Source organism: Manis javanica, chromosome 2 (genome assembly GCF_040802235.1).
Source record: "Manis javanica isolate MJ-LG chromosome 2, MJ_LKY, whole genome shotgun sequence".
Taxonomy (NCBI): domain Eukaryota; kingdom Metazoa; phylum Chordata; class Mammalia; order Pholidota; family Manidae; genus Manis; species Manis javanica.
The window spans coordinates 90,700,742-90,725,663 of record NC_133157.1 but is presented as its reverse complement, the minus strand read 5'-3'; the positions used below and the strand labels follow the sequence as shown (position 1 = coordinate 90,725,663).

The following is a 24,922-nucleotide window of genomic DNA, read 5'->3' as shown; positions in this document are numbered from 1 at the left end:
CTTTGGGAAAGCCAGGTCCTACTCCCTATGGCACTGGACTTCATCTGAGCCCAGAGGTGGGGAGAAGTGTCAGGGCCTGCATGGATACCACAGTTACTACCATCCTGTTGTGTGCAGGGAACAGTAGAGGCTGTGGTGCAGCCTGCCCCACCCCACCCCTACCAGAGACAGCTGGACAGTTAGTCTGTCAGGAGGAGAGATGATGGTATAGCCACCAAGCTCTAGCAAATCTAAGGAAGGGCAATCAGTACCTCTCCTTAAAAGGAGATGTCCTGGAATGCAGATGTGATGGTTGGAGCTCTGGTAGCCATTTTGAAGCCCAAGGAAGATGGCAAAATGCTAACAATGGTGGAGTAGAATCTGGAACAAAGCCTGGGCTCCTGATGGCATTTTGAAGTTGCCGTACTAGTTGACAGAACTGCTAAGCTTCAGACTTCTTTTACTAACACTGCTGTCTCTTACATAAAAGAGAACCAAACTTCTGTTTTGTTCAAACTAATGTTATATTTCTTTGAATATAAACCAAACCTAATTTTAACTACTATAACACATAATTTGTTGAAAGAATGAATATACACACCGATTCACTAAAACTTGCTGTATTATCCAAAACAGTAGTTGTAATGAGATATATTTTGATACTAACATCTGTCCTCTGTAGCTGTGTGATTAATGCCTGTCACTGAGAGTGGGGAGGTCCCTTCCTCTGCGGACCCCTTGCCCACCATGCATGGATCTTGCCCGTCTTGCAGTATAGCACTTTCAGTTCTTTCTGCTTCCGTGTTGCCCCATATTCTCTTCCCTCAAATATGACCCCCTCCAGCTACCACTGTTCAGCAAGCTCCTCCTGTACTTTGAGGGTCCCCTGCAGATGTCGGCTCCTACTGAGGCCTTCCTGTATCTTCATGCTGTGCTGTCACTCAAGTCTCTGTCTGAGACTCTCTCTGTGCCACGCTGCCGTCAGGGCCCAAATCACAAGAGCACAGTCCCCCAGCACACAGAGCCCACTGGGCCCTCTGCTGCCCTGCCTTGCTCTAGGAGGGCTCTAAACCCACCTTTTCCCCCCTTACTCCACCTACTTTCCCTCCCTTCCTGTCTCCACTGATGACAGGCCCTATTTCTCCCACAGAGAGCATGTGAACCTTCAGTGGAGTCTGTGGGCCAGCCCCTGCCCAGCGGTCCACCTGTGCTCCAACTGGAGGTGCCAGCCTTGTTCCTGGTGAGGCCTCGGCCAGTGCGGGCCAGCTCCTCACCGGGTGAGCCATCGGCCTCCTGTGGTGGCCAGAGCCTTTCAGTTTCATGCCTCTTGGCCCCCAAAGGCAGCTGTAGACTCAGTCTCACCCTGTCCTCAGCACCATCTGCAGGATCTTTCCCAAGGATATAACATGCTAGAATGCATCTCCCATCTGAAAAGAGTACCTCCCTTTGCTCTCCTTCTACCTGCCACCTCGTTTCTGCCCCCTTCACAGCAAACCCCACTGAATCATGTGTCTTCACTCCTCTGTGCCCTCTCTGCGAGTCCATTCCAGCCATATTTCCTTTTCCTCTCCGAGGTCACTGGGGACCTCAATGGAGCTGAACCCAGTGTGGTTCTTGCACCCTGGCTCCCCTGATGCATGACATGGCCCCTAGTCTAAACAATGCCCGCTGTGTGTCATGGCTCCGCTGGCTGGCTGGGCCTGGTGGGATGGCTCCTGTGCTTACAGTCAGAGGGAAGCCGGGCTGGAGTCGCCTAAGGCTGTGCGTGCAAGGAGGCACGCTCACACGGCTGGCAGTCTTGGCGCCCATGGGCTGGGAGCTGACCACGGACCCTTGACCACAGAACCATCACATGGCCCTGCACTTCTCATCATGCTGGTTGGGCTCTACCAGAGAGTATTCCAAGGGCAAGCAGCCCAGGAGATGAGATGCAGAAGTTTCCAGGACACTTACTGCTTTACTGCTCTGCCCAGAGCAGATGTGGGCTCGTTCTTCTGTATTCGAGTGGGCAGTGCAGTCACAGGATCCTTCCAGACTCAAGGGCACAATGAGAAGTGAGCTCTCCTCCTGATGAGGTTGGCAAGGTGGTATTGTAGAAGAGCATCTGGCTCGGTGAGTCGCCTTGGGCCTGCAGCATGGTCCTCCATGCCTCTGACAGGGCTCTGCATGCTGCACCTCCACCTCTCTCCCACTCATCTTCAGCGCCTCTCCAGGCCCCTCCACCTGCCCAGCCTCTACTCACTGGGCTCCCCACGCATGATCGTGGGCCCATTTCTTTTCCATCTACAGCATCTCCCAGGTCATCAGACCTAGTACCTTGGCCTAGTGGTGCATGGCTGGCCAGCCCTGGGGCAGGTCTGCTGGGGTGGGTGCCACGATGCACTGCTGTGGCAGGTTCCCCTCCAGGTACCTGTTCTGAGGCTTGAAAGAATGGTGCTCTTTCCCCAGAGGCATTTGAGAATCTGCTCCAGGGTGGCCTTTCTAAAGTTCAAGAGGCATGGAATGACCCTGGGGTAGGCACTACAGCTGTGCACACATGGAGCTCCATGTCCTACGTGACTGGAAGAAGACAGCTTCCTGCCCCTTGGATGTATTTGCTGACATTTGCCTCCCTCTTCCTTTCCTTACCTCCTCACTGGGGGAAGCCTGTATTGATATGGAGATATTCTGGGTGGCTCAGAATGCCAGCTCCACATGCAAAGAAATGCGGGACCCCTGGTAGGCTTGAGATGGCTGAAAACCAAATGTTGATTGTGCAAAGCCACTGGGGTCTGAGATGCATTGTTACTATGGCATAATCAGTCTGCTTATGTCCCGCAGGATACTCAATAGGGCTTTTTAGAGAAATAGGGCACATTTCTTTTTTCCCCCAATCTAAGCAGATAGATTCCCATGCCCCCAGCTCCCCAAGTATGCAATAATAAGAAATGAAAATTGTGAGTTCCTAAACATTCTATTGTGGCTTTCCAAGCACTGAGGATGCGTGAATGTTTGATGTCTGTCTGTAAGTGTTCATCGTACAAGCAGCACACCCCTCCCAGGAGGTTGAGGACAGATCCCTGCCAAGCCCAACCCTGTTTCCAGCTGAGATAACAACACATCTAGCAGTTCCTATTGTAGCTATGTCAGAGCCACACATAGTTGAGTCCAGGCAGCTGTTGAATGCTGATTCACAGGTTGAGCCCTTGGATGTCATTGAGACAGTGCCTGCTTCCCAGGAGTTTGTGCTATGTGATGTGTGCGATGTGCCTGTTCACTCCTTCAGTGAGTGTTTACTGAGAACCTTCCATGAGCAGGCTCTGTTTCTGGCACCTGGGATGCAGCAGGCAAGGGAATCTATTCACTGATGTCCCTGTCCTGCAGCTCTTCCTTCTAGTTCGTGGCGTACAGTGATAAGAGCCCAGAGGAAGAGCAGGAAGGGCAGGCAGAGCATCAGAGTGCAGCCAGGGATGCCTCAGGATAGGAGGCATTGGAGTAGAGAACAGAAAGTGGCCGAGAGCTCTGTGGGCTTCTGTGGAGAGTTTTTGAGGTGGGGGTGGGAATGCTCGTGGATGCTCGTGGAGTGTTGTAAAGGTTCTCAGGACTCTGGGGTGCGGTCAGTGGGGTGGAAGGAGGCAGGGAGTCTGCCAGCACCGTAAAGTTTTAGGCAGACAGCCCAGCCTGTGAGCATTGCTCTGTGGACACCCTGTCAGCGGACTGGAGGGGGGACTGTGAGCATTGTAACCCACTCTCTGAGTCATAAGCTGGGTGGGTGGGGGGTCACAACAGCATGAATCTCACTGGAAAGAACTGATCAGTTCTTTAAAAATGTGATGCAAATGTCAAATAGGTACTGGGTAAGAATGGGTAAAAAGATTCACTTCTTTGTTAAGTGTCTCAAAAGTCACAGCGTTATTTCATATCCTCAAATATTTAAACAGAGTTTAGAGATTTAAATGCACTTTTCCTCTTAAAGCTTCCAGGATCTGCTAGTTCCTGCTCCATGCAGGTGGAGCTGTTCTGTTGAAATGTTTTTCTACTCTGACTTCCTGGAATGGGTTTGCGTAAGGAAATTGTTTGGAGCATTTGCCCTCTAACCCTGGTAGCCAGGAGCCTCCGTAGGGAAGCGGCGCCTGCTGTGATGTCTGCGGGGGGTGCCTGGCTCTGGGACCAGCCCCTTCTGTCTGCAGTACAGGCCTCCACTCTTGGCCCCTCTGGAGGACAGGGGCAGGTGTCCGAGGTTTCAGAGCAAATAACGTGAGCGGGATGTATTCAGCATAGCTCCGTTGCCAATTCCTGAGGCCATGGTTGTTTATGACTCTGTTTTCAGTTGTATTTTCCTTTGAGGATGTGGTCTCAAAGGACAGCTCAGGGGACTCCCCTGGACCCTCATGGTGAAATTAGACCAAAACACAGAGAAGGAGCAGGTGGGCCCATTTTCCTTTCTGGGTTCAAGTGGGTCTCAGGGAGAAATACAAGGACAGTTTTAGAAGATCTGAAATGTCTTCTTCAGGGTCTGCGCTGAGCAGTTTCTGTGGGAAGTGCCCTCTTGCTTTGTCAGCCCTTCCTATGGTGGCATCGTGGCTAGCAGGTGGCACTTCAGCTGAATCGGGCTGAGAAGATACAGCAAGAGCACCCTCTGGGCTGCTGGGGCTGACTTGTGCACCCCTTCCCTAGTGTGGCTCTCTGTGGAGACGGGCCCTTTAAGGAGGCCATTCAGGTTAAGTGAGGTCACACAGGTGGGTCCTGAGCTGACAGAACTTGTGTCCTTGGGAGAGGACACCGCAGGGCCTGCTCCGCATCGGCCATGGGAGGACAGCGGGAAAGGTGGCCTCACAGGCCAGACCTGCTGGTGCCGTGATAGCAGATGCCAGCCTTCAGGACCACAGGGTCAATGTCTGTTGTTCAAGCCGGGTTAGGGTTAGGCTGCCCAAGCTGAGACACACGGAATCAAATAGCAAGATATAGTCCGTGAGGTGTGAGTGGCCTCAAGGGAATTCAGCAGCTCCCACTCACTGCCAGCACCAGCATGGTGTCTAGGGAAGACAGGCCCACGCCGGGCACGCTGGCCTGGGCTGAGTCGGCTGGGACGCCAAGGGGCTGCCACCCTGTGGGTGGGTGCGGGACGTCTTTGGGCCACAGCTGCTGAAGAACTGCCGCAGTGCAGCCGTGGGCCCGCAGCCTCATGCTCGCCGTGTCCCCTCTGCCCTCACGGCTCCGTGGCCGGCCCTCTCCTGTGCGGGGAACGTTCCCGCCGTTCACCTCCCACCCACTCACTCGTTCACGAATCCATTCAAACCATCATGCCTTTGTTCAGTCTGACTTGATTGCAGAGAGCCAGGGCCTGCACTGGCTCAGGCCAAGCTCTCCACGAGCTCACGCCCTGCTGTTTGGTTTGGGGAATAAGCCACGAAAAATGATTTAGGGGATGAAATTCTCCACCATCTGAAAAACTGACAAAAATTAAGCTTAGGGTCATCAGGATGTCAGAATTAGAAGTGACAAGTCTAAGTAAAGTTGGGGGTGAGGGGTGCAGACAGGGCAGACTCCTGACGCGAAGCCCTCCAGCTCCTTTCCCAATAAGAGCCCCTTGTCTCTAGTGAGTCAGGAGTCAGAGACACGGAGAGTGGCTGGGGGGGCCACCCCATGGAACTCCCCTTAAGGGCACAGGCCCCTTCTCCATGTGGGACAGTCAGAGAAACAAGCAGAGGGGCCGAGCTATAAAGGAGGCAAATGCAGGCTGCGTGAGCAGCTCAAGGGAACCCCAGTGCCCAGGAAGGAGGACGGGGGGTGATGGGCACACTCCGCCCAGGGTAGTCAAGGTGGCATTTAGGTTGATGTATTGGGAGCTGCCACTGCTGAGAGCAAAGGCAAAGGTATTCAGGTGCAGGGGATAGTGTGTGCCAGTGACTTGCAGTGTGGAAAGAGGGTCATGCGTTCTGGGAAACAGAAAGAAGGCCAAAGATTAAGGGGTAGGGTTGTGGGGGAGAGGCTGGCAAGGAGGGCTGGGTCACCCAGACAGGGCTGATGGAGAGGAGGTGGAGAGGGAGCCCCAGGGGGTTCCAGTCGGGGTGCCACCACGTGTCCGGGTGAGGGCAGGGCAGTTTGCAGGATGCGTTGGCAAAGGGGATGGTGAGCAGGAGCAGGTTTGGGACACAGTTTGGAGGTGGAGTTGGCAGGCTTTGCTGATGGACTTTGCATATGGAAAAGGACAGGTCAGAGGCGGGGAAACCGGCTCTGGAGGCCCGTGTTTGATTCCGGGTGACATTCCTGTGAGGCGTGGACACAGCATCTCCAACGTGACCCCAGTGCTCAGCAAAGACACTTAAATAATGGTTGCTGGGGCTTCCTTTGAGGTGCAGAGAGCCTGAAACGCAGGGGTTTTTAATTCATTGGAATGGAGGCTAGTGGCCAGGAGTGGGAAGAAGCTCAAATTGAAGGGCAAAGTGGTGTCTTCCTGGGGTGACGTCATCACTCTGGTGTTACTGATCTGCACAGATACAGACAGTGATCTGTGTCTTGGGTCCATTATGTTAATATTAATGCCAAAATATTAATAGGTACATACTTTTTTCCATTTTACTATTCTGGAAATATCTATTTGAAGGAGGTTGCAGAGGCTTCCAGGCCCAAGGGTATCTAGTCATTCCTTAATCCACGGAGCAGGTGCCTTCCAAGCAGCTGCAGGGAGGGGTGTTTCCACAGCCCCTGCCAGCAGCCCAGCTGTCCTCCCTGAGATGAGCACTCTGTGGACCCTCTCAAGCCTTTTTCCAGTCTCTTCTTGCTCTTTACTCCCCATGTTGCCAGGATGCTAAAGGGCTCATTTTACCTCTTGCCAGATACCCTGAAGTATTTTAAAGAAAACAGCCATTCCCCAGTAATCGTGAAGATGCATGCCCAGCAGCCTTTCATTTGACATTTATTCAACACACTCGGCTGAATAACGGCACCCTCAGAGAGGAGCGCATGCCTATCCCAGGACCTGCAAGTACGTTACATTACTTAGCAAATGTGCCTTTGGGGGTGGAATGAAAGATCCTGAAATGGAGAGATTATTGTGGGTTAGCCAGATGGGTAAACAGAGGGATGCACTTGAGGATGCAGGGAGCATGAGCCAAGGATGTTGGGTACCTCTGAATGCTGGACAAAGCAGGGAAACAGGCCTTTCTCTGGAGCCTCTGGAAGGTGGGCTGACCTGCTGGCATCTTGTATCTAGTCCAGTGAAACGGACTGAGGGCTTCTGACCTCTATTACAAGATGGTAAATCCATGTTGCTTTATGCCACTAAGTGCGTGGCGCCTTGCTCTGCACCCCCTGCACTGCCCTCCTTGGTCCATCTAGGCCGACTGGGCGCCTGGTCAGATTGCTACATGCTGGTGTCGTTTTTCCAAACAGGACAAGACGGTCTTAGCTTATTTCTGTTGTTTGGAATGGCATGAAATTAGCATCTAAAGTTACCTTGTCACCTGGGTATTTATAGGCTCATCATAAAGTCTGGAAATAATAACAATAATTATTTTATCTTGAAACTTCACATGGACAAACCATTGAATATACATTTGCCTATGTTCCCGGAGTCTGTGACCACCTGGTGGAGCCCACGGTCGCAGGGACTGCTCCCCGCAGGCTGTGTCCACAGAGCTGAGCCAGCAAATCATGTTTACTTGTCATGTTTATTGGTTAAACATTGGTGGCTTCTACTGCTTTAATCAACTGATTTAATGACCTAATAGGAAATTATTTTATTCCTTCCACACATAGTGACTAGTAATGGCCATGCACGGGGTTTGGACCTGAAGACTCAAGTATGAGCAACATAGACAAGGCTCCTGGGCTCAGAGGCTTCTTGCCTAACAGAAGAGCGCACAGAGCTCCAGCGGCTGGGGCAGTGGCATGATGGCCAGAGGAGCCAGGCAGCCCAGAGAGGGGCTCAGAGCATCCTTGAAGAGGTGGCATTTGCCTTGGGGGCATTGACTCGGGAGCAGGGTGCTGTGGAAAGAGGGAAAACCCTCCCGGGAGCCTGGGCCAGCTTGTCTAGGGTGAGCCCAGCAGTTAAGCAGGGCAGGTGTGGTGGAAGCAGAGGGAGTGGGGCGTGGGCTGTGCAGCTCTGCTGGTGTCCCTGTTTGCCTCCAAGGTGAGGAGCAGGTTGGGCTGTAGGCCCTAGAGGCAGAGCCGGGTTGGGGACACCAATGAAGGGACACAGGATAGGGCAGGGAAGGATGCAGGGAGGAGGGCGGCCTTTCTGCCCCCGTCTGTGGCCTGTAGCCAAGGGCAGCTCTTCAGGGAAGGCTGCAGGTTCACTGAGCAGTGATAAGGGGACCTGGGTGCCAGCAATAAGGGGATCTGTAGGAAGTCTGGGGGTCGTGGCTGGGTGTGGACCTGCGGCGACATGAAAGGAGCCCCGTGGCAAGAGCAGAAATGCTGGAGCAGCCAGGTGCCCAGGGCCGAGTGCCGACGAGACCTGCTCTGCATGGGAGGCCCAACTGGGAGACACGGGCTGATGTAGAGACTTGGGGGAAGCAGGTCTCCATGGCCTCCTGTCAGCCTAGATCTTCTGGGCAAGGGCACAGTTGTCAAGGTGACTCTGCTAAGAATGAGTGGACTGTGGACGGATCAGGGCAAGTCTAGGCAGAAGCTGCATGAGTGATAGCCAGCATGGAGCTCCGGGGCATTGCTTTGCTGCCTTGCATGTGTGGCTGTGTCTGGGTGGTTGTTGGCCCTGCCTTCAGCGTGTATCAGGCCCTGCCTTCTCCCCCCCGCCACCACCACGGCTGACCACCCACCACCACTCCCCGGGCCCTGCCACCCCACGTCCTGCTGGGACTGACCACCACAACGTCCTCCCGAGGGCTTCCCACCCCTGCCCTCAGTCGCCTGCCATCAGTTCTTCATGCAGTGGGTGGAGTGAGCCCTGAGAAACCTTGGACAGCCCGTGACATCCTTCAGCTCCCCATTCCCCTCGGAGCAAGGCCACGTCCTCACCATCACTCACAAGAGCTGGCCTTTCAGACCCTGCCGATTTCTCCCTGACCTCACATGCTGGTACTTCCCCCATGAGCGCCCTGATCCAGCCACTCTGACCTCGGGCTTTTCCTGCAGGAAGTCAAGCTGAGCCTGCAGTCTTTTGTAATTTTCATTCCCTCCATCTGGAGGACGTGTGCTCTGTCACAGCTCCTTCCCACCTTTCAGATCAAGTGTGGGATCTGTCTTCTCAACGATGTCTTCCCCAGTCACACAACTGAAAATTGTGATCCATCCAACACCTGTTTCCTCCCTTCCTCCCTATGTTTTCCCACAGTTCATGTAACCATGTGTAGCACTGCATGTGAGTGAGTGTGGATGAGTGTGTGAGTGTGAGGAAGTGTGTGGTATCTGTGTGGCATGTGTGTGTGAACGTGTTTCCTACAGAGGGGCTGATCCTGGTCGCCCCAGTAGGGCACTCCATCTGAGAGCTGGGATTTCTTTTCCCTTGGCAGCGGCTGGTCCTCAGCCGCTAGGCCCTGGCCCTCGCCTTTAGCTCAGGACTGAGCCCGGTGGGGAGAGGGCCCAGGGGGCAGGAGGGAAGCTCTGCCTAGCTGTCAGTGTGGATGCTCTGTTCTCCTGTTTCCAGGCTGTTTGGACGCCTGTTTCTGGCAGGCTACCACATGTACGTGGCCCCCTTGAGGTTCCCCGGGTAGGCCCCAGGCAGTCAGTTCTGCGCAGCACACTGGGCCCACCCATGCTCACTGTGCCTTCACGAGTCAGTTCACAGCAGAAGGCACTCACCCTCCTGGAGGTGGGCTGCTGCGCTGTGGCCTCACAGGTCCTTAGAATCTAAGCAGTCAGACTCTTCCTGGCCGCATGCTTTCTGAGGATGGGGACAATGCCTCTCATTCCCGCTGCTTCCCCAGAGTGCTACCTGGTCCCTGCCTGTCCTCCTTGATCATCAATATATTCCTATTGAAATCATTCAGTACTATAGGTGCTGAGAAGTGTGGCTGTTGCTGTACAAAACTGTTAAAATAGAGGGTTCATCAGTGGAGGGTCAGGGTGTGCATATATGGGTATATTGCTTGATTAGATACAGACATACAGAATATGCAGGCAGACAGCAGGTGGGTATACATATAGGTACATGTGCCTGAGGTAGACACAGATACACTGAATATGCACAATGACCAGACCACACGTAGCTGTAGGACTCTGACCTGTGACCTTTGTAGCAGCCAGCCCAGACGGTCAGGACCTGGTGATGGCAGCCCGCTGCCCATTTTCCTGTCCTCACTCTAACCAGAACCAACCAGAGAGAGTCAAGTGTGCTTCCCAACGAACTGCAGAGGATGCCTCCCTGGCAGCCCACCCCCAGCTGCCCCAGGTGCCTGCATACATGCCTCCCACTCTTTCCTCTGTCAGCTTTCCCTCCCCTGCCTGCCTTTGAGTCTCTGTCAAAGGCAAGTGATGCTGGGTGCCTCCCTTGCTGTGGCAAGCCCCAAATGAATAGCCTTGGGTGGTTCTCCTTTGTGGGTGTCATTTACACCTACACACACATGCATGCTCACACATGTGTGCACACAATCATTTGGGTTTTGGTTTTGATAACAGCTTTCAAAGACTGATGTAAGCATATCCAGAAGGGTCTGGGGGTCATGCCCTGTGACTTCTATACTGGTGCCTGCATGCTGACTATAGCTCCCACTAAAGGAAGGCCAAAGGCAAAAGGAAATGTTGACAGAAATTCAGTAAAGGGAGCAGTAGGCTAATGGGCTGCTCACAGGGCCCGTGCTGACACCGGTGTGCCTTTGGGGCCTGCTGCTGGAGGGCTGGCACCATCTCTGCTCCCGCTTTCTGGCAAAGGTGCAGAAAGCCTCCCCTGAAGATGGGTGGGCACTGGGATCCTGAGCACTACCTGAGGAGGTCCACCTGTCCATCAGAAAAATGATTTTGTATTTTATATGAGTGCAAAGTAAGCTCTAATTACGGTTTGCTAAGCCACAAGATTTGATGGTTTATCTGTCATAGCAGCTTGCGTACCTAAACTAATACTCCAAACAAAGACATGAAGACAAAAAATAGCAGAGGATGCCAAGTGCTGGAGCTGGGCTGTGACCAGCTGGCTGTGCCAGAGTGCCGGGCAGCTTCTCCCTGGAGGCGGTCTGAAGCAGACACACAGGAGCCGTCACAGGCTCTGGAGAAGTCTGGGGGGAGACATGAACTTGTATAAGGCGGGAGGTGCAAGGTATGAGGAAGGAGGCCGGGGCCGCAAGGATGTCAGCCAAGGGGGTCAGAGTGCACGCAGGCATGATGGAGGAGTGGGCAGAGGTCAGAGCAGAGGCTTGGGCTGGCTAAGGAGAGAGTGGTTTTAGTCAAAGTGCAATGAGAATCCTACAGGGTGTCACCATGCAGCAGACTTTAGGTTACATGTGGGGACGGTGGCTCAGGTGCAGGGTGGACAGTGGCCATGGTGGGATGCAGAAGACTGGCCACCATACAGAGTTGGGGTTCAGCTAAGAGATGGTGGGGGAGACAGCCAGGGGTTTGCACATGTTTTGGAGAGAAGGTCAGGAGTGGCTGAGGAAACAGGATCGTTGACTGAAGCCCTTGGAGAGAAGTGTTGCAGAGAGGTATAAACCTGGGGTGCAGGGATGAGCCATCATGACCTCAAGCAAAGTCTCAACTTATTAACATCTTGGGAGCAGCGTTGTCATGGGGCAGACATTCCCTGTATTTGTTTCATTGAAATTAAAATCCGGAAACAATAACTATAAAGCGGGCCCTGAGGCAATAGCTTCCTGCTCTAAGCCCAAATTGGAAAATTAGTTTCTGCAAAATGACATTACCTGTCACATTAAATTAATGAGGCCACTTGTATTTTATTGAATCTGAGGTTTTATAGTACTTGATGTGAAAATTATTTTGGTTTATAGTTATATAAAAGCTGTAAAGTGCACAAAATTTATATCTAATTTTATTTTGCTACATATTCAAGTCACATTACAGTGAGAATAATTAAGTCAAGATATGAGATTGATGATGAATCTTTTTTCTTTTAAAGGGGATGTATACTTTGTTCAGGTTTTGACAGTGCCTTGGCGTCCTGCTGAAAAATGTTGTGTGGGTCTGTTGTGCATACACAAAAATGACCCTGTTGGTCCTGTGTGCATGGAGGGTCAGGATGCTGCTGACTGCGGTAGGTCTCCACCCTGTCCCCGTGGGAGCCCATCACACACAGTTTTAGAATGGCTGCCCTCACTGGGAAAGAGCTATGGCTCCTGCCCTGACCGCACCTGGTGGTCAGCTGGGGAGTTTGCAGCATGGATACTGACGGTACAGATTCAGATCCACCTCAGCTGGGGTAAGGCCTGGGCATCAGAGGTTTAAAAGCCTGACCAGGCGCTTGGAATATGCAGCCAGATTGGGATGCAGGTGAACAGAACAAAGCCACCCAGAGGTGCTGTGAGTGGGAAGGATGTTAGATGTACTCTCTCATTTAGCAGAATTTCACTAAGTATGGGAGATACTAGCATCACCTCAGTAAGGCTCTATTTCTTGAGAACATTAGTGGTAGCTCCCATATCAACTGTGCCCTATGCTACACTCTTTTCCAGAGTTTCCAAGGGCACTTGTTAGAGATAGAAAGTCTTGGGCTCTGCCCAAGATGTCCTGACCCAGATTCACAAGGAGATGATACTGAGCATCTATGTCCAGCACATCTGCAGGGACTGTCATACTCAGATGAGGGAGACAAAAGAAGCATGTGTTATGGAGATGACGTGCGTGCAGGGCTCTGGGGCCAGACAGAGCATAAGCCCCAGGGGAAGAAATTGGACAACTGATGCAGTGAAGGTTGGGGGCAGCATAGACTTGCTGTCAGCAAGATGGCTGACCGGACACGCAGATCCTCACTCTAAAGAAGCACAAAGTGAGCGGCAACATACAGACCGAAGCAACTTTGTAGGAACTCTAGAAGCCAGGTGAGGATCTGCAGGGACCAAGTCCAAACTCTCAGCCAAGAAAAAGCCACACTCATAACAGAATATTTGTGCTGGTTTTGCTCATCTTTGCTCCCCACCCCTGGCATAACCCAGCATGGTCAGGAAGAAGCTGCCCAAACCCTTAGGAAGGGAAGGAAAGACTGGAATATTTACCAAGTGCTGGCTTGTCTGGGGACTTGATCATTTCTGTCTCACCTGATTTGGAGTGTTGCTGGAAATGGTGCCATAGTTTGGATATCATGTAGAAAGTAGCTGGTAAGAGGGCCAAGGGCCACGGCACGTTAGAGCTGCAGGGAGTCCTCAGACCCACAAACACCTGGGAGCAAGAAGTTATGGACAAAGAAATGCTAGACTCAATACAAACTAGAAATCAAAAGAACATCTAAGTTCCTGAGAAGAAGCAAAATGAGGGAAAAATTATGACATTCCTAGACGAACAAAAGTTTATAGAGTTCTTTACCACTAGACCTACCTTACAAAAAAGTGCTAAAAGACTCACTTCAGTTTAAGGACCCATGTGTAAGTTGGAAGTGAAAGGATGAGAAAAGATATTAAATATAAATAGTACCTAAATGACAGCAGGTGTGGCTATAATAATACCAGACAAAATACTCTTTGAGTCCCAAACTGTTACAAGAGACATAGAAGGACATTATATAATGATAAATGCTTCAATTTACCAAAAAGACATAAAAACTGTAACCTTATATATATATCTATATAGATCTATATATATATATATATATATATATATATATATATATATATATATATATATACACACACACACACATACATACACACACCTAACATCAGAGGTCCTAAATGTGTGAAGTGATCATTTATACAACTGAATGGAGAAATAGACCAACTCTACAATAATAATGGAAGACTTCAATACTCCACTCTTTCAATTATGGATACAAGAACCAGACAGAAGATCCATAAGGAAGAGGGCTTGGCAGCACCATAAAACAAGTGGACCTCACAAACACATACAGAAAACTTCAATGACAATAACTGGATTTATACATTTCTCTCAAGTGCATATTAACATTCTCTAGGATATATGTCAGACCACAAAAAAAGTCTTAATACATTTTAGAAGATAGAAATCTTTTTTTCTGTTTTTTATTTTTATTTTGGTATCATTAATCTACAATTACATGAGGACCATTATGTTTACTAGACTCCCCCCATCACCAAGTTCACCCCACATACCTCATTATAGTCACTGTCCATTAGCATAAGAAGATGCTATAGAATCTACTTGTTTTCTCTGTGTTGTACAGCCATCCCCATGCCCACCCCTGCTACGTTATGTCTGCTAATCATAATGCCCCTTTTCCCCCCTTGTCCCTTCTTTTCCACCCATCCTCCCCGGCCCCTTTCCCTTTGGTAACTGTTAGTCCATTCTTGGGTTCTGTGAGTCGGCTGCTGTTTTGTTCCTTCAGTTTTTTCTTTGTTCTTGTACTCCACGAATGAGTGAAATCATCTGATACTTGTCTTTCTCCACCTGGCTTATTTCACTGAGCATAATACCCTCTAGCTCCATCCATGTTGTTGCAAATGGTAGGATTTGTTTTCTTCTTATGGCTGAAGAATATTCCATTGTGTATGTGTACCACATCTTCTTTAGCCATTCATCTACTGATGGACACTTAGGTTGATTCCATTTCTTGGCTATTGTAAACAGTGCTGCGATAAACATAGGGGTGCATATGTCTTTTTCAAACTGGGCTGCTGCATTCTTAGGGTAAATTCCTAGGAGTGGAATTTCTGGGTCAAATGGTATTTCTATTTTGAGATTTTTGAGGAACCTCCATACTGCTTTCCACAATGGTTGAACTAATTTACATTCCCACCAGCAGTGAAGGAGGGTTCTCCTTTCTCCACATCCTTGCCAACATTTGTTGTTGTTTGTCTTTTGGATGGTGGCCATCCTTACTGGCATGAGGTGATATCTCATTGTGGTTTTAATTTGCATTTCTCTGATGATTAGAGATGTGTAGCATCTTTTCATGTGTCTGTTGGCCATCTCAATTTCTTCTTTGGGGAAGTGTCTGTTCAGATCCTGTGCCCATTTTTTAATTTGATTATTTGCTTTTTGTTGAGGTACATGAGCTCTTTATATATTTTGGATGTCTGTCCTTTATCAGATCTGTCATTTATGAATATATTCTCCTATACTGTAGAATGCCTTTTTGTTCTATTGATGGTGTCATTTGCTGTACAGAATCTTTTCAGCTTGATATAGTCCTACTTGTTCATTTTTGCTTTTGTTTACCTTGCCCGGGGAGATATTTTCATGAAAAAATTGCTCATGTTTATGTCCAAGAGATTTTTGCCTATGTTTTTCTCTAAGAGTTTTATGGTTTCATGACTTACATTCAGGTCTTTGATCCATTTTGAATTTACTTTTGTGTATGGGGTTAGACAATGATCCAGTTTCATTCTCTTGCATGTAGCTGTCTAGTTTTGCCAACACCAGCTGTTGAAGAGGCTATCATTTCCCCATTGTATGTCCATGGCTCCTTTATCATATATTAATTGACCATATATATTTGGGTTAATATCTAGACTCTCTATTCTGTTCCACTGGTCTGTGGGTCTGTTCTTGAGCCAGAACCAAATTGTCTTGATTACTGTGGCTTTGTAATAGAGCTTGAAATTGGGAAGCGAGATTCCCCCAGCTTTATTTTTCCTTCTCAGGATTGCTTTGGGTATTTGGGGTCTTTGGGGGTTCCATATGAGTTTTAAAACTCTTTGCTCCAGTTTGTTGAAGAATGCTGTTGGCATTTTGATGGGGATTGCATTGAATCTGTAGATTGCTTTTCGCAGGATGGCCATTTTGACAATATTAATTCTTCCTAACCAAGAGCATGGGATGAGTTTCCATTTGTTAGTGTCCTCTTTAATTTCTCTTGAGAGTGTCTTGTAGTTTTCAGTGTACAGATCTTTGAAGATTGCAATCTTACAAAGCATTTATTCAACCACAGTAGAATGAAACTACACTTCAATAGTAGAAGGAAAACTGGAAAATTACACATATATGGAAATTAAAGTCTACTCTGAAACAACCAATGGATCAATGAAGAAATCACAGGGGAAATTAGAAAGTATTTTGAGATGAATAAAAATGAAAATACAATATATGTTTATATGATGCATCAAAAACAGGATAAGGGAAGAAATTTATAACTATGGAGACTTACCTTTTGGAAGGGAGAAGATCTCAAATCAACAATCTAAATATTTATACCTTAAGGAACTAGAAAAAGAAAGACAAATGAAACTTAAAGATATCAGAAGGGAGGGTAGTAAGGATTAGATTAGAGATAAAATAGAAAATAGAAAAACAGTAGAGAAAAATTGATGAAACCAAGAGTTAGTTATTCAAAAAAGATGAAAAAGTTGATAAATCCTTGTTAGACTGACTAAGGGGAAAAAAAAGAAGGCTCAAATAACTAAAATAAAAGTGGAGATATTCCAAAACATTTTATAGAAATATAAAGGATTATAAGGGAAAATTATAAACGTCTGTATACCAAGAAGTTAAATAACCTAGATGAATGGACAAATACCTAGAAACACCCTATCAAATCTGAATCATAAAGAAAGAGAAAATCTGAACAGAGCTATAACTTATAGCAAGATTAAACTAGTAATCACAAACCCAATCAGAAGTCAATCAAAACAAAGAAAAGCTCAGGATAAGCTGGCTTTACTGGTGATATCTACCAAACATTGAAGGAAGAATTAGCACCAGTCCTCCTCAACCTTTTCCAAAAAATTCAAGAGGAAGGAACATTTTCAAACTTAGGCTAAGAGGCCAGAATTGCCCTGATTCCCTTATGGAAAATGATGCAAAAATCCTCAACAGACTACTAAAAACAGAATTAAAAAACCATGAAGAAGATCATATCCTATGAACATCTGTGATTTATTCCTGGAATGCAAGGATGATTTAACATGAAAATCAATCAATGAAATATACTGCATTAACATAATGAAGGAAAAAATATCATCTCAATTGATGAAGAAATAGCATTGACGAAAGTCAACACCCTTTCATGACAAAAAACACCAAACAAACTTGGAATAAAAGGAAACTACCTCAAAATAATAAAGGCCATATATGAAAATCCCACAGCTAACATGATACCCAATGGTGGAAGACTGAAAGCTTTTTCTCTAAGATGAGCAAAAAGACAAGGATGTCTATTTCCACCACTTCTATTCAATGTAGTGCTAAAATCCTAGCTAGAGCAATTAGACAAGAAAAAGAAACACAAGACATCTAAACTGAAAAGGAAAAGTACAATTGTCTGTTCTCAGCTAACTTATGTGTAGAAAACCTGACACATATGTGGAAATATCTTAAAAATTCCACAAAAACCTGTTAGAACTAATAAATAAATTCAGTAAAATTTCTGGATATATAATTAACAAACAAAAGTCAGTTTTGTTTCCATATACCAAAAATGCACGATTCAAAAAGGAAAAGGAAATTACGAAAAAATCTCATTTATAATAGCATTAAAAAGAATAAAATACTTAGCAATAAGCTTAACCAAGGAGGTAACAGACTTGATGTAATCTTGTTAAGATACCAAAATTACTCAAAGCTATCTACAGATTAAATGCAACCCTATCAAAATTCCAATGGCACTTTTTTGCATATGTAGAAAAATCCATCCTGAAATTCATATAGAATCAATCTCAGTGGACCTTGACTAGCCAAAACAATCTTGAAAAAAGAGAACAAAGTTGACAGTCTCATAGTTCCCAATTTCAAAACTTATTACAGAATCACAGTAATCAAAACAGTGTGAGACTGGCATAAAGGCAGACATATAGACCAATAGCACTGAATAAAGACCTTAAAGTAAACTCTTCCATTGTATGATCAAAAGGTGCCTTTTGACAAGGGTACCAAGAACACTCAGTGATGAAAGGCCAGTCTTTGAACAAATGGTGCTGGGAATATTGGGTATCCACTTGCAGAAGAAAGAAGTTGGACCCTCACTATATGTAAAGTTTACCTCTAAATGGATCAAAGACCTAAATATGGAACTTAAAACCATAACTCAGAAGAAAATATAGTGGAAAAGCTTCACGACATTGGATTCAGTAATGATTTCTTGAATATGACACCACAGACATAGGCAACAAAAGAAAACCACAGGTTTTCTACATCAGAGGAAAAACTTCTCCAGCCCAAAGGACACAATCAACATAGCAAAAGCAACTTACAGAATGGAAGAAATATTTGCAAAGCATATCTCTGATAAGGGGTTAATATCTAGAATATATAAAGAACACCTACAACTTAACAACAAAAAGCAATGCAATTTGAAATGGGCAAAGCACTGAAATAGGTATTTCTCCAAGGAAGGTATATAAATGGGAAAATGATGCACAATATCCCTAATCATTGTGGAAATGGAGCTCAAAACCACAATGAAATACCACTTCACACCAGTTAGGATGGCTAATAGCCAAAAAAAAAAGAAAAGAAGTGTTGGTGATTGTGGAAAAATTGAAACTATTGTGCATTGCTTGTAGGAATGTAAAGTGTTATAACTTCTATGGAAAACAGTATGGTTCTGCCTCAGAAAATTAAAATATAAGTACCATATGATCCAGCAATTCCAGTCTGGGTATATAACTAAAATATTGAAAGCAGAATCTTGAAGAGATGTTTTATATCTATGTTCATAACAGCAGTATTCACAATAGCTGAAAAGTGGAAGCCCCAAGTGTTCATCGATAGATAAATGGGTAAACAAAAAGTGGACTATACAGGAAATGCAATATTATTCAGTCTTAGAGAGGAAGGAGATCTGGAACATGCCACAACATGGATGGACCTAGAGGACATTTGACTGAGGTAAGCCAGTCGCAAAAGGACACAGACTGTATGATTCCAGTCATATGAGGTCCCTAAAGTCATCAAATTCATAGAGACAGAAAGTAGCATGGTAATTGCCAGGGGCTAGGGGTGTGGAGGGGAGTTAGTGCTTAATGGGGACTGAGTTTCATTTTTGAAGCATGACTTTAGGTTATTGAGCACGTCCTTGTTTTAGTTTGACATTTCACAGTTTATGTTGGACCAATTTCAAGATTACTTTGTAAGTAAATTTTGGATTTTGAAATTGGCTAAGTATTTATTCCTGGTGTAGTAGTAGCTGACCTTCAGGTGAATAGAGGGCATGGTGTTGCCATTTGTATGCCTCTGTCTAGAGGACCACTATTTAGAGAACTGTAGCACCTATCATGCTATGATGGAGCAGTTCACCAGATTCCTCCTCAGACAATATCCCATCAGGGTCAAGTTCTGTGCAGCAAATGCAGTAAGCCAGTGGCCCAGGAGCCCCCAGGAAGAATCCTGTCTGGCTGTTGTGAGAGCTTTATGACCTTGATGCACCCAGATGGCTGGAAGGGAACCTGTAACAGTTTCAGGTGGCTTTCCTTCAGCAGGACACCGGCAGGGACAAAGCTGGAATGAATGATACACCATCGTTGGTTGCAGCCGGCCACCTGAGGGGTCCTTTCAGGATGTGGCTCAGGTGCTGTTTGTCAGGTCTCCCCTGACCCCTAGATGAGCTTGGGCACCTGGCTCCTACTCCCTTAGTCTCCCACACAAGCCACAGTTACACTTAGCACCCGACTCTGCGGCTTCTTGTTGGTGCCCATGTGTGCACGAGCCTGTCCCCTTGTATCTGTGTTGCCCAGCCACTCAGTGGTCCTTTCTCAGGGCTCATGGGGGCTGAGCTACATGCCTCCCAGTCAACACATGTGACAAATACTAAGGGTGTGAGCCTTCCTCCTCCACCTAGAGTTGGCGTCAGCTCCTCTGCTCAGGGTTTTCAGAGTCAGATGAAGAAGAGGCAGATAGGGTGCAAAGGTACCCCTTGGTTTTCGTTTTCCCATCCAGAGCATATCCCCATGGTTGAGTGGGACAGACCCCCAGGTACCATCCCCCACACGAGGGGGTATATAGAACCAGTGGCTTGGACCCAAGGCTAGCCCTGGGATGTGCCATAAGCCATTGGTACATTTGTGTCTGCAGTGTCCCTGCTCTCGGCAGGATGAGCCGCCCTCCCCACCGCCAGGTCTCTCCCACCACTTTAAATATCATGGAGTCTCCTTTGCAGATAACTCCCTGTGCTGCCTGCCTCAAGATTCCTCCCACCTCTTCTGTCTCATTCCCATGGATTCGGGGGAACGGGCTATCCATGCCCAGCTCTCACTGGGGCACCAGGGGTTCCACACCTACACTCAATAGGCCCGTTCCCACCTCTTCATGGCACACTTTCTCTTCGGAGCTTCTGGGCACCACCCTGGCAGGAGACAGGTGGTTAAGTGTTTGTCAGATAGTTGAACAGCTGGTGCTTCTGAGGGCCAGTGGCAGAATGCACTTCCTCCCGGCTTTTGTCTAATTTGGGAGGTTATTATTCCAATGAGAAATATGAACTCAGGAGCCAGGCTTTTCCCTCAGGTTCCCCTTCTGAGAAAGGTGCCTACCTGCTGCCTCTTCTGCCCTGGAGCCACCCCACAGGGAGAACCACCCTCCCCCGCCCCATCTGGGTCCTCACTCAGCTCAGAGGTGCAGGTGGAAGGGGAGAGCCTGTGCGTGGAGCACGGGTTGCCTCTGGGCTCTGGCCATGGCCCAGCTGAAGAGGTCACTGGGATTTTGGCTCCAGGGCTGCCCTGAGGGAGTAAGCTGTGATCATGGCCGGTGTTCTAGGGGAGTCAGACAGTCACCCATGGAGGGCAGAAGGTTTCAGCCAGGGGCAGTTTGCCCCCTGGGGACACTGGCAACGTCTGGGTATAGACATCATGCCTGGATGGTTCAGTTGTCACCACCAGGAGGGAACTGGCCAGTGTCCTGCTGTGCTCGGGCACCCCCACATCACCTGACCCGATGTCCACAGTGCCAAGGCTGAGGAACTGGATTCTGACCTCCCGCCAGGGGGTGCTGGCTCTTCTTGGGCTGGGTGAACCTTCACGTGGCCAGGCCATGAGTCCACGTTTCCAAGGAGGAGAGGAGAGCCTCAGTGTTGTATCAAGGGTCCCATGGTTGGCAAATCAGCCACAGCTGCCACCCTTCCTCTTACAGCTCCTGATCCTCAAAGCCTGGGTCCCAGGGGCCACCTGGCCAAGGTCCAGGCACACGGAGAGCGTGGGTCTGCACGGTTGGCTAGGAGGAGAGAAAAAGGGCCTCACAGGCAGTCCAACATGAGCCAGCTAGTGGTAAAAAGACACTGCGGGGTGCGTGGGTCTCTGACTCTCTGGCACAGCCTCAGAACCCAGCGGCCTGAGACAGTTTGTTAGACCTCATGATTACTGCCCATCAGGGCCTCAGTCAGGACTTGGCTGGGAGTCTCAGCTCCAGGTAGCAAGCGCTGAGCTAACTTCATGGTATGAGCTGGCAAACAGGTGCCTTGGGGCCTGAGTTCTTGTCCTGTATCTGGCAGGTTGCAGATGGCTGTAAGCTGGACCTGGCTAGGACTATAGCTCAGAGGAGAGGACATTAGCACAGTACTAAGGGCCGAGGCTTCCTAATATGCTTCAGGATGCCCAATAGGGTCTCATGAGATGGGAGGAGCCCATGGCCATTCCAGAATGCGTGGGCCATAACCTGCCATCACATTCGGCCCCTCTGCTATACTTTATGGGCCCAAGTAGACCCAGAGCCACCCAGATTCAAGGGGGTGGGGCTTCAGACCCCACTCTTTATGGGGTATGTCTTTAACTCCCCACACTCCAGATCCACCCCAGAATGGCTAGGTATGGAAGCCAGAGACTGAGACAAGTTCTTAGGGGAGTAGCTCTGGGATGTCTGTGGGGCAGGAGGGACCCTGGCGGTATAAGTGGTCCAGCTCAGAGGCAGGTGCTTTCCCATGGCAGGCCAGTCTGACCACATTTTTCTTCCTGCTGGTCACCTCTGACCCTCCCCACTTTAGTGCTTGGATTTACTGAATACAGAGGAGCTAGCAAAGCAGGAGCCAGTCCTCAGAGCCCCCCCAAATCCTCTTGTTACACGTGTGTGACAGAGTTAGAAGAATTTAACCCCTCCCGTTAGGAGTCCTTAGGACTGGGCTGGTGACCAGACTGTCCCCAGGGCTCCTCCCTCCTCTCCTCCTGCTCGTGCCTGACTTATCCAGATCCCATGTGCACTGCACTCTCCCTATAGACCCATCTTGGGTATAAACCTGTTTCTGGTCATTTAAATCACTACAGTTGTAGACAATGAATGCCTCCTCACATGGAGATTACAGGCAAAGAGAAGTGGTACAAAAACGGAGAGGTGTCTGCACAGCTAATTGCAGCTTCCAGAGTTATTAGACATTTAGGAGATGCTGGGATGCATGCGGATGGCTTAATGAAAGGCATCCTTTTAGAAGGTCTTTCAAATGTGATGACAGAAAAGCACTGAAAGCACCTTATGTGTGGAAAATACCTGATGAATTTTAGCTATTAAAAAAAAAATGTACTTAGTGTTTCCCTGGATAATTGCATTTTAAAATAACTTCCTCTATCAGTAGCTTTACTTGTGGCCCTGTTTGTTGCATTTGGCCCAGGCTTCTGCTCTGCACATGTGACCTATTAGGAAGTGCCCCTGCCCCTGGTAAGTAGGGAACTGGTACAGATACCATTTGGCTGAAGGCACCCAGTGCATGCAGGATGGTGCTAAGGGGGCACCTTTCTGGTTTTGAAACAAACCTGTTGTGATCCTTTATACAATTAAAAAATAATAACTAAATTGTTTTTTGCCTTTGGCTTCAATTCACTCTGGAGGGTAGGGACCACAAGTCATGGTGTCTGGAACACCAAGTCCCCTGTTGTATGTGGCCTGGATGCTCAGGAAATGTTGGTTAAATTCCTCTTTCCTGCATAGATTCCAGTTGCTTCTCATGAAGGATGGACGAGTGGTGTCTGCCTGGGATTGTCCACCTCAGTCGGATCCTTTGCTTTCCTGTAAGTGACAAATGAGCCCCCAGACACCCCGCTGCATTTCGGTTGTTTTCTGGGTGTGCAGTCATGGTCCTCCATGCAGGAAAACATTAAGGAAGGAGGTCAAACAGCCCTCTAACTGACCTTAAAAATCAGCCCATGTCTTGTTGACTTGATCCGCAGGCTGTAGCCCACCTGGTTTTCTCAGAACTGGAGCCTTCTTGGTTGTTGGAATGAAGCTGTGGCCGGGAGGGAAACCATGCCCAGGTGCAGTGCCAGGTGCTGTATTTACTTAGCTATTTCTCCCTCCATGGGAAGTATACCAGAGGTTGCTAATTTATTTATTTAAGGGCTACCAAAGAAACTGCAGAAAACACCGAGCATTGTATGCCACCGTGTGTGCTCAGTTTGCCTGTCCCCTTGGAATAGGTGCTCTACTGAAGAGGAAGTCGGAGACCTGGACCCTTCGGGGATACAGGGAAATGAACGCCCCGGGTGCTTGGGAGCCAAGCTCGCCCCGTGGGAGGGCCTTGCTCATCGAGCATCTCGGTGCCCCTTGCTTACCCAGCAGGCCCAGGTGCTACTGGCTGGGCTTCCCCACGGGGCTGCACCACCCTCGTTGGAGCCGCCCTAGAAACCTGCGCAACCGGGGGAATACAAGGGGTGGGGGATCTGTCCTCCAGGCCCGCAGGGCCACCTCTGAGTCACCTCTTCCCTGTGAATGGTCTCCTGCTGCAAGGGGTTGTGCTGTGGGCAGTGGCTGAAGACAGGACCCAGAGGGGGCCAGAGGGCGGGCATCAGCCAGCGGTGAGGGTGGACTTCCACATGGGCTGTCCAAGGCTCCCAGGGCTGTGTGGCTGGCGACAGCCCTTGGGTGCCATACCTAATGGTGGAGCTGGCTGGCTTGCTGAATGCAAGGATGCCTGAGGCTACGGTGGCCACAGTGAGGCGGGGAGTGCAGCCATCTTGGCCCAGACCACATTCAATCCCAGCCTCGGGGCTGAGGCCAGGGGACCACTTGGTTCAAATGTCAAGTGCCCTCAGGCTTGAGAACCACCACCCACTGGCTCCCAGTGGCTGGAGGTGGTGCACCTTAGGCCCTCGCTGAAGACCCTGGGCGGCCCTCAGGAGCCTGTGCCGCTCATCTTAGGGCCAGCAGAGCCTGGTTCCTACTGAACTATGGGCCCCAAGGTGGGAAAACTTGAAGTTTGAGAGCAATTTAGACTATGTTCTCATGTTCCTTCTCACGAAAATGTAAAATACAGCACAGACAACATAGCACAGCACAGACAACACAGAACTTCACAGAATTACACAGCCCAGCCCAGCACAACTAAACTGCCCTGGAGAGAGCTGGGGCCTTGCGCTCCGCAGGGCTTGTGTTTTGAGCCCAGAACAGCCCTCCCATCTGGAAGCGTCCGAGCTCAGGGCTAGCTGGGGGAGTACCAGGTGACAGCCTCTCCTTGAGGGCAGGCTGGGGGGACATGAGAGACAGGAAGGGAGCCCAGGGTGGGGGTGGGGTGCCAATTTTGGGGTCAGGGTTTTGGGAACTGGTACGTCAAGGACCCCGAGGGATCCTGGAAGGAGCAGGGCTCCAGGAAGTCACAGTTCATGCAGCCCAGGTGGCTGGACAGCAGGCTTCCAGCCAGGGTGCACGGCTGACCCCATGCAGGCTGGGACGGGGGAGCAGGATGTCCACACTGACACTAAGGCTGATGACACCCAGGACTGCCCCTACTGTTGTCCAATGTTTAGAGCCCCAGGAACCATGCTCTCTGGACAAAGCTGTGGGCAGTGTCAGTGAAGCAAGCACCTGCTGCAGACCCTCCAAGGCCCCGCCGCCCCACTCCTTCATACAGGAGACATGAACATCATGTCCGTGAAAACAACAACCCAAGGTGCTGCAGTGTGTGGCCCATACCCACAGTGCAACAGTGGCCGTACTGAGGTGTGAAGGCCACAACGTGGATGAACCTGAAAACATGTTGCTCAGTGAAAGAAGCCAGACACAAAAGGTTGCACATTCTGTG

General features: G+C 48.9%; 1 long non-coding RNA gene across 1 annotated transcript in view; it reads left to right on the top strand.

Moving 5' to 3' along the window:
- Positions 1 to 10,313, top strand: part of LOC118970771 (uncharacterized) — an 89,879-nt gene extending 79,566 nt beyond the window's left edge. Inside the window, exons 4-5 of the long non-coding RNA XR_005058871.2 lie at positions 6,798 to 6,946; positions 7,720 to 10,313. This is a non-coding gene — a long non-coding RNA (uncharacterized lncRNA). The remainder of the gene's footprint in view (positions 1 to 6,797; positions 6,947 to 7,719) is intronic.
- The last annotated feature ends 14,609 nt before the right edge of the window (positions 10,314 to 24,922 follow it).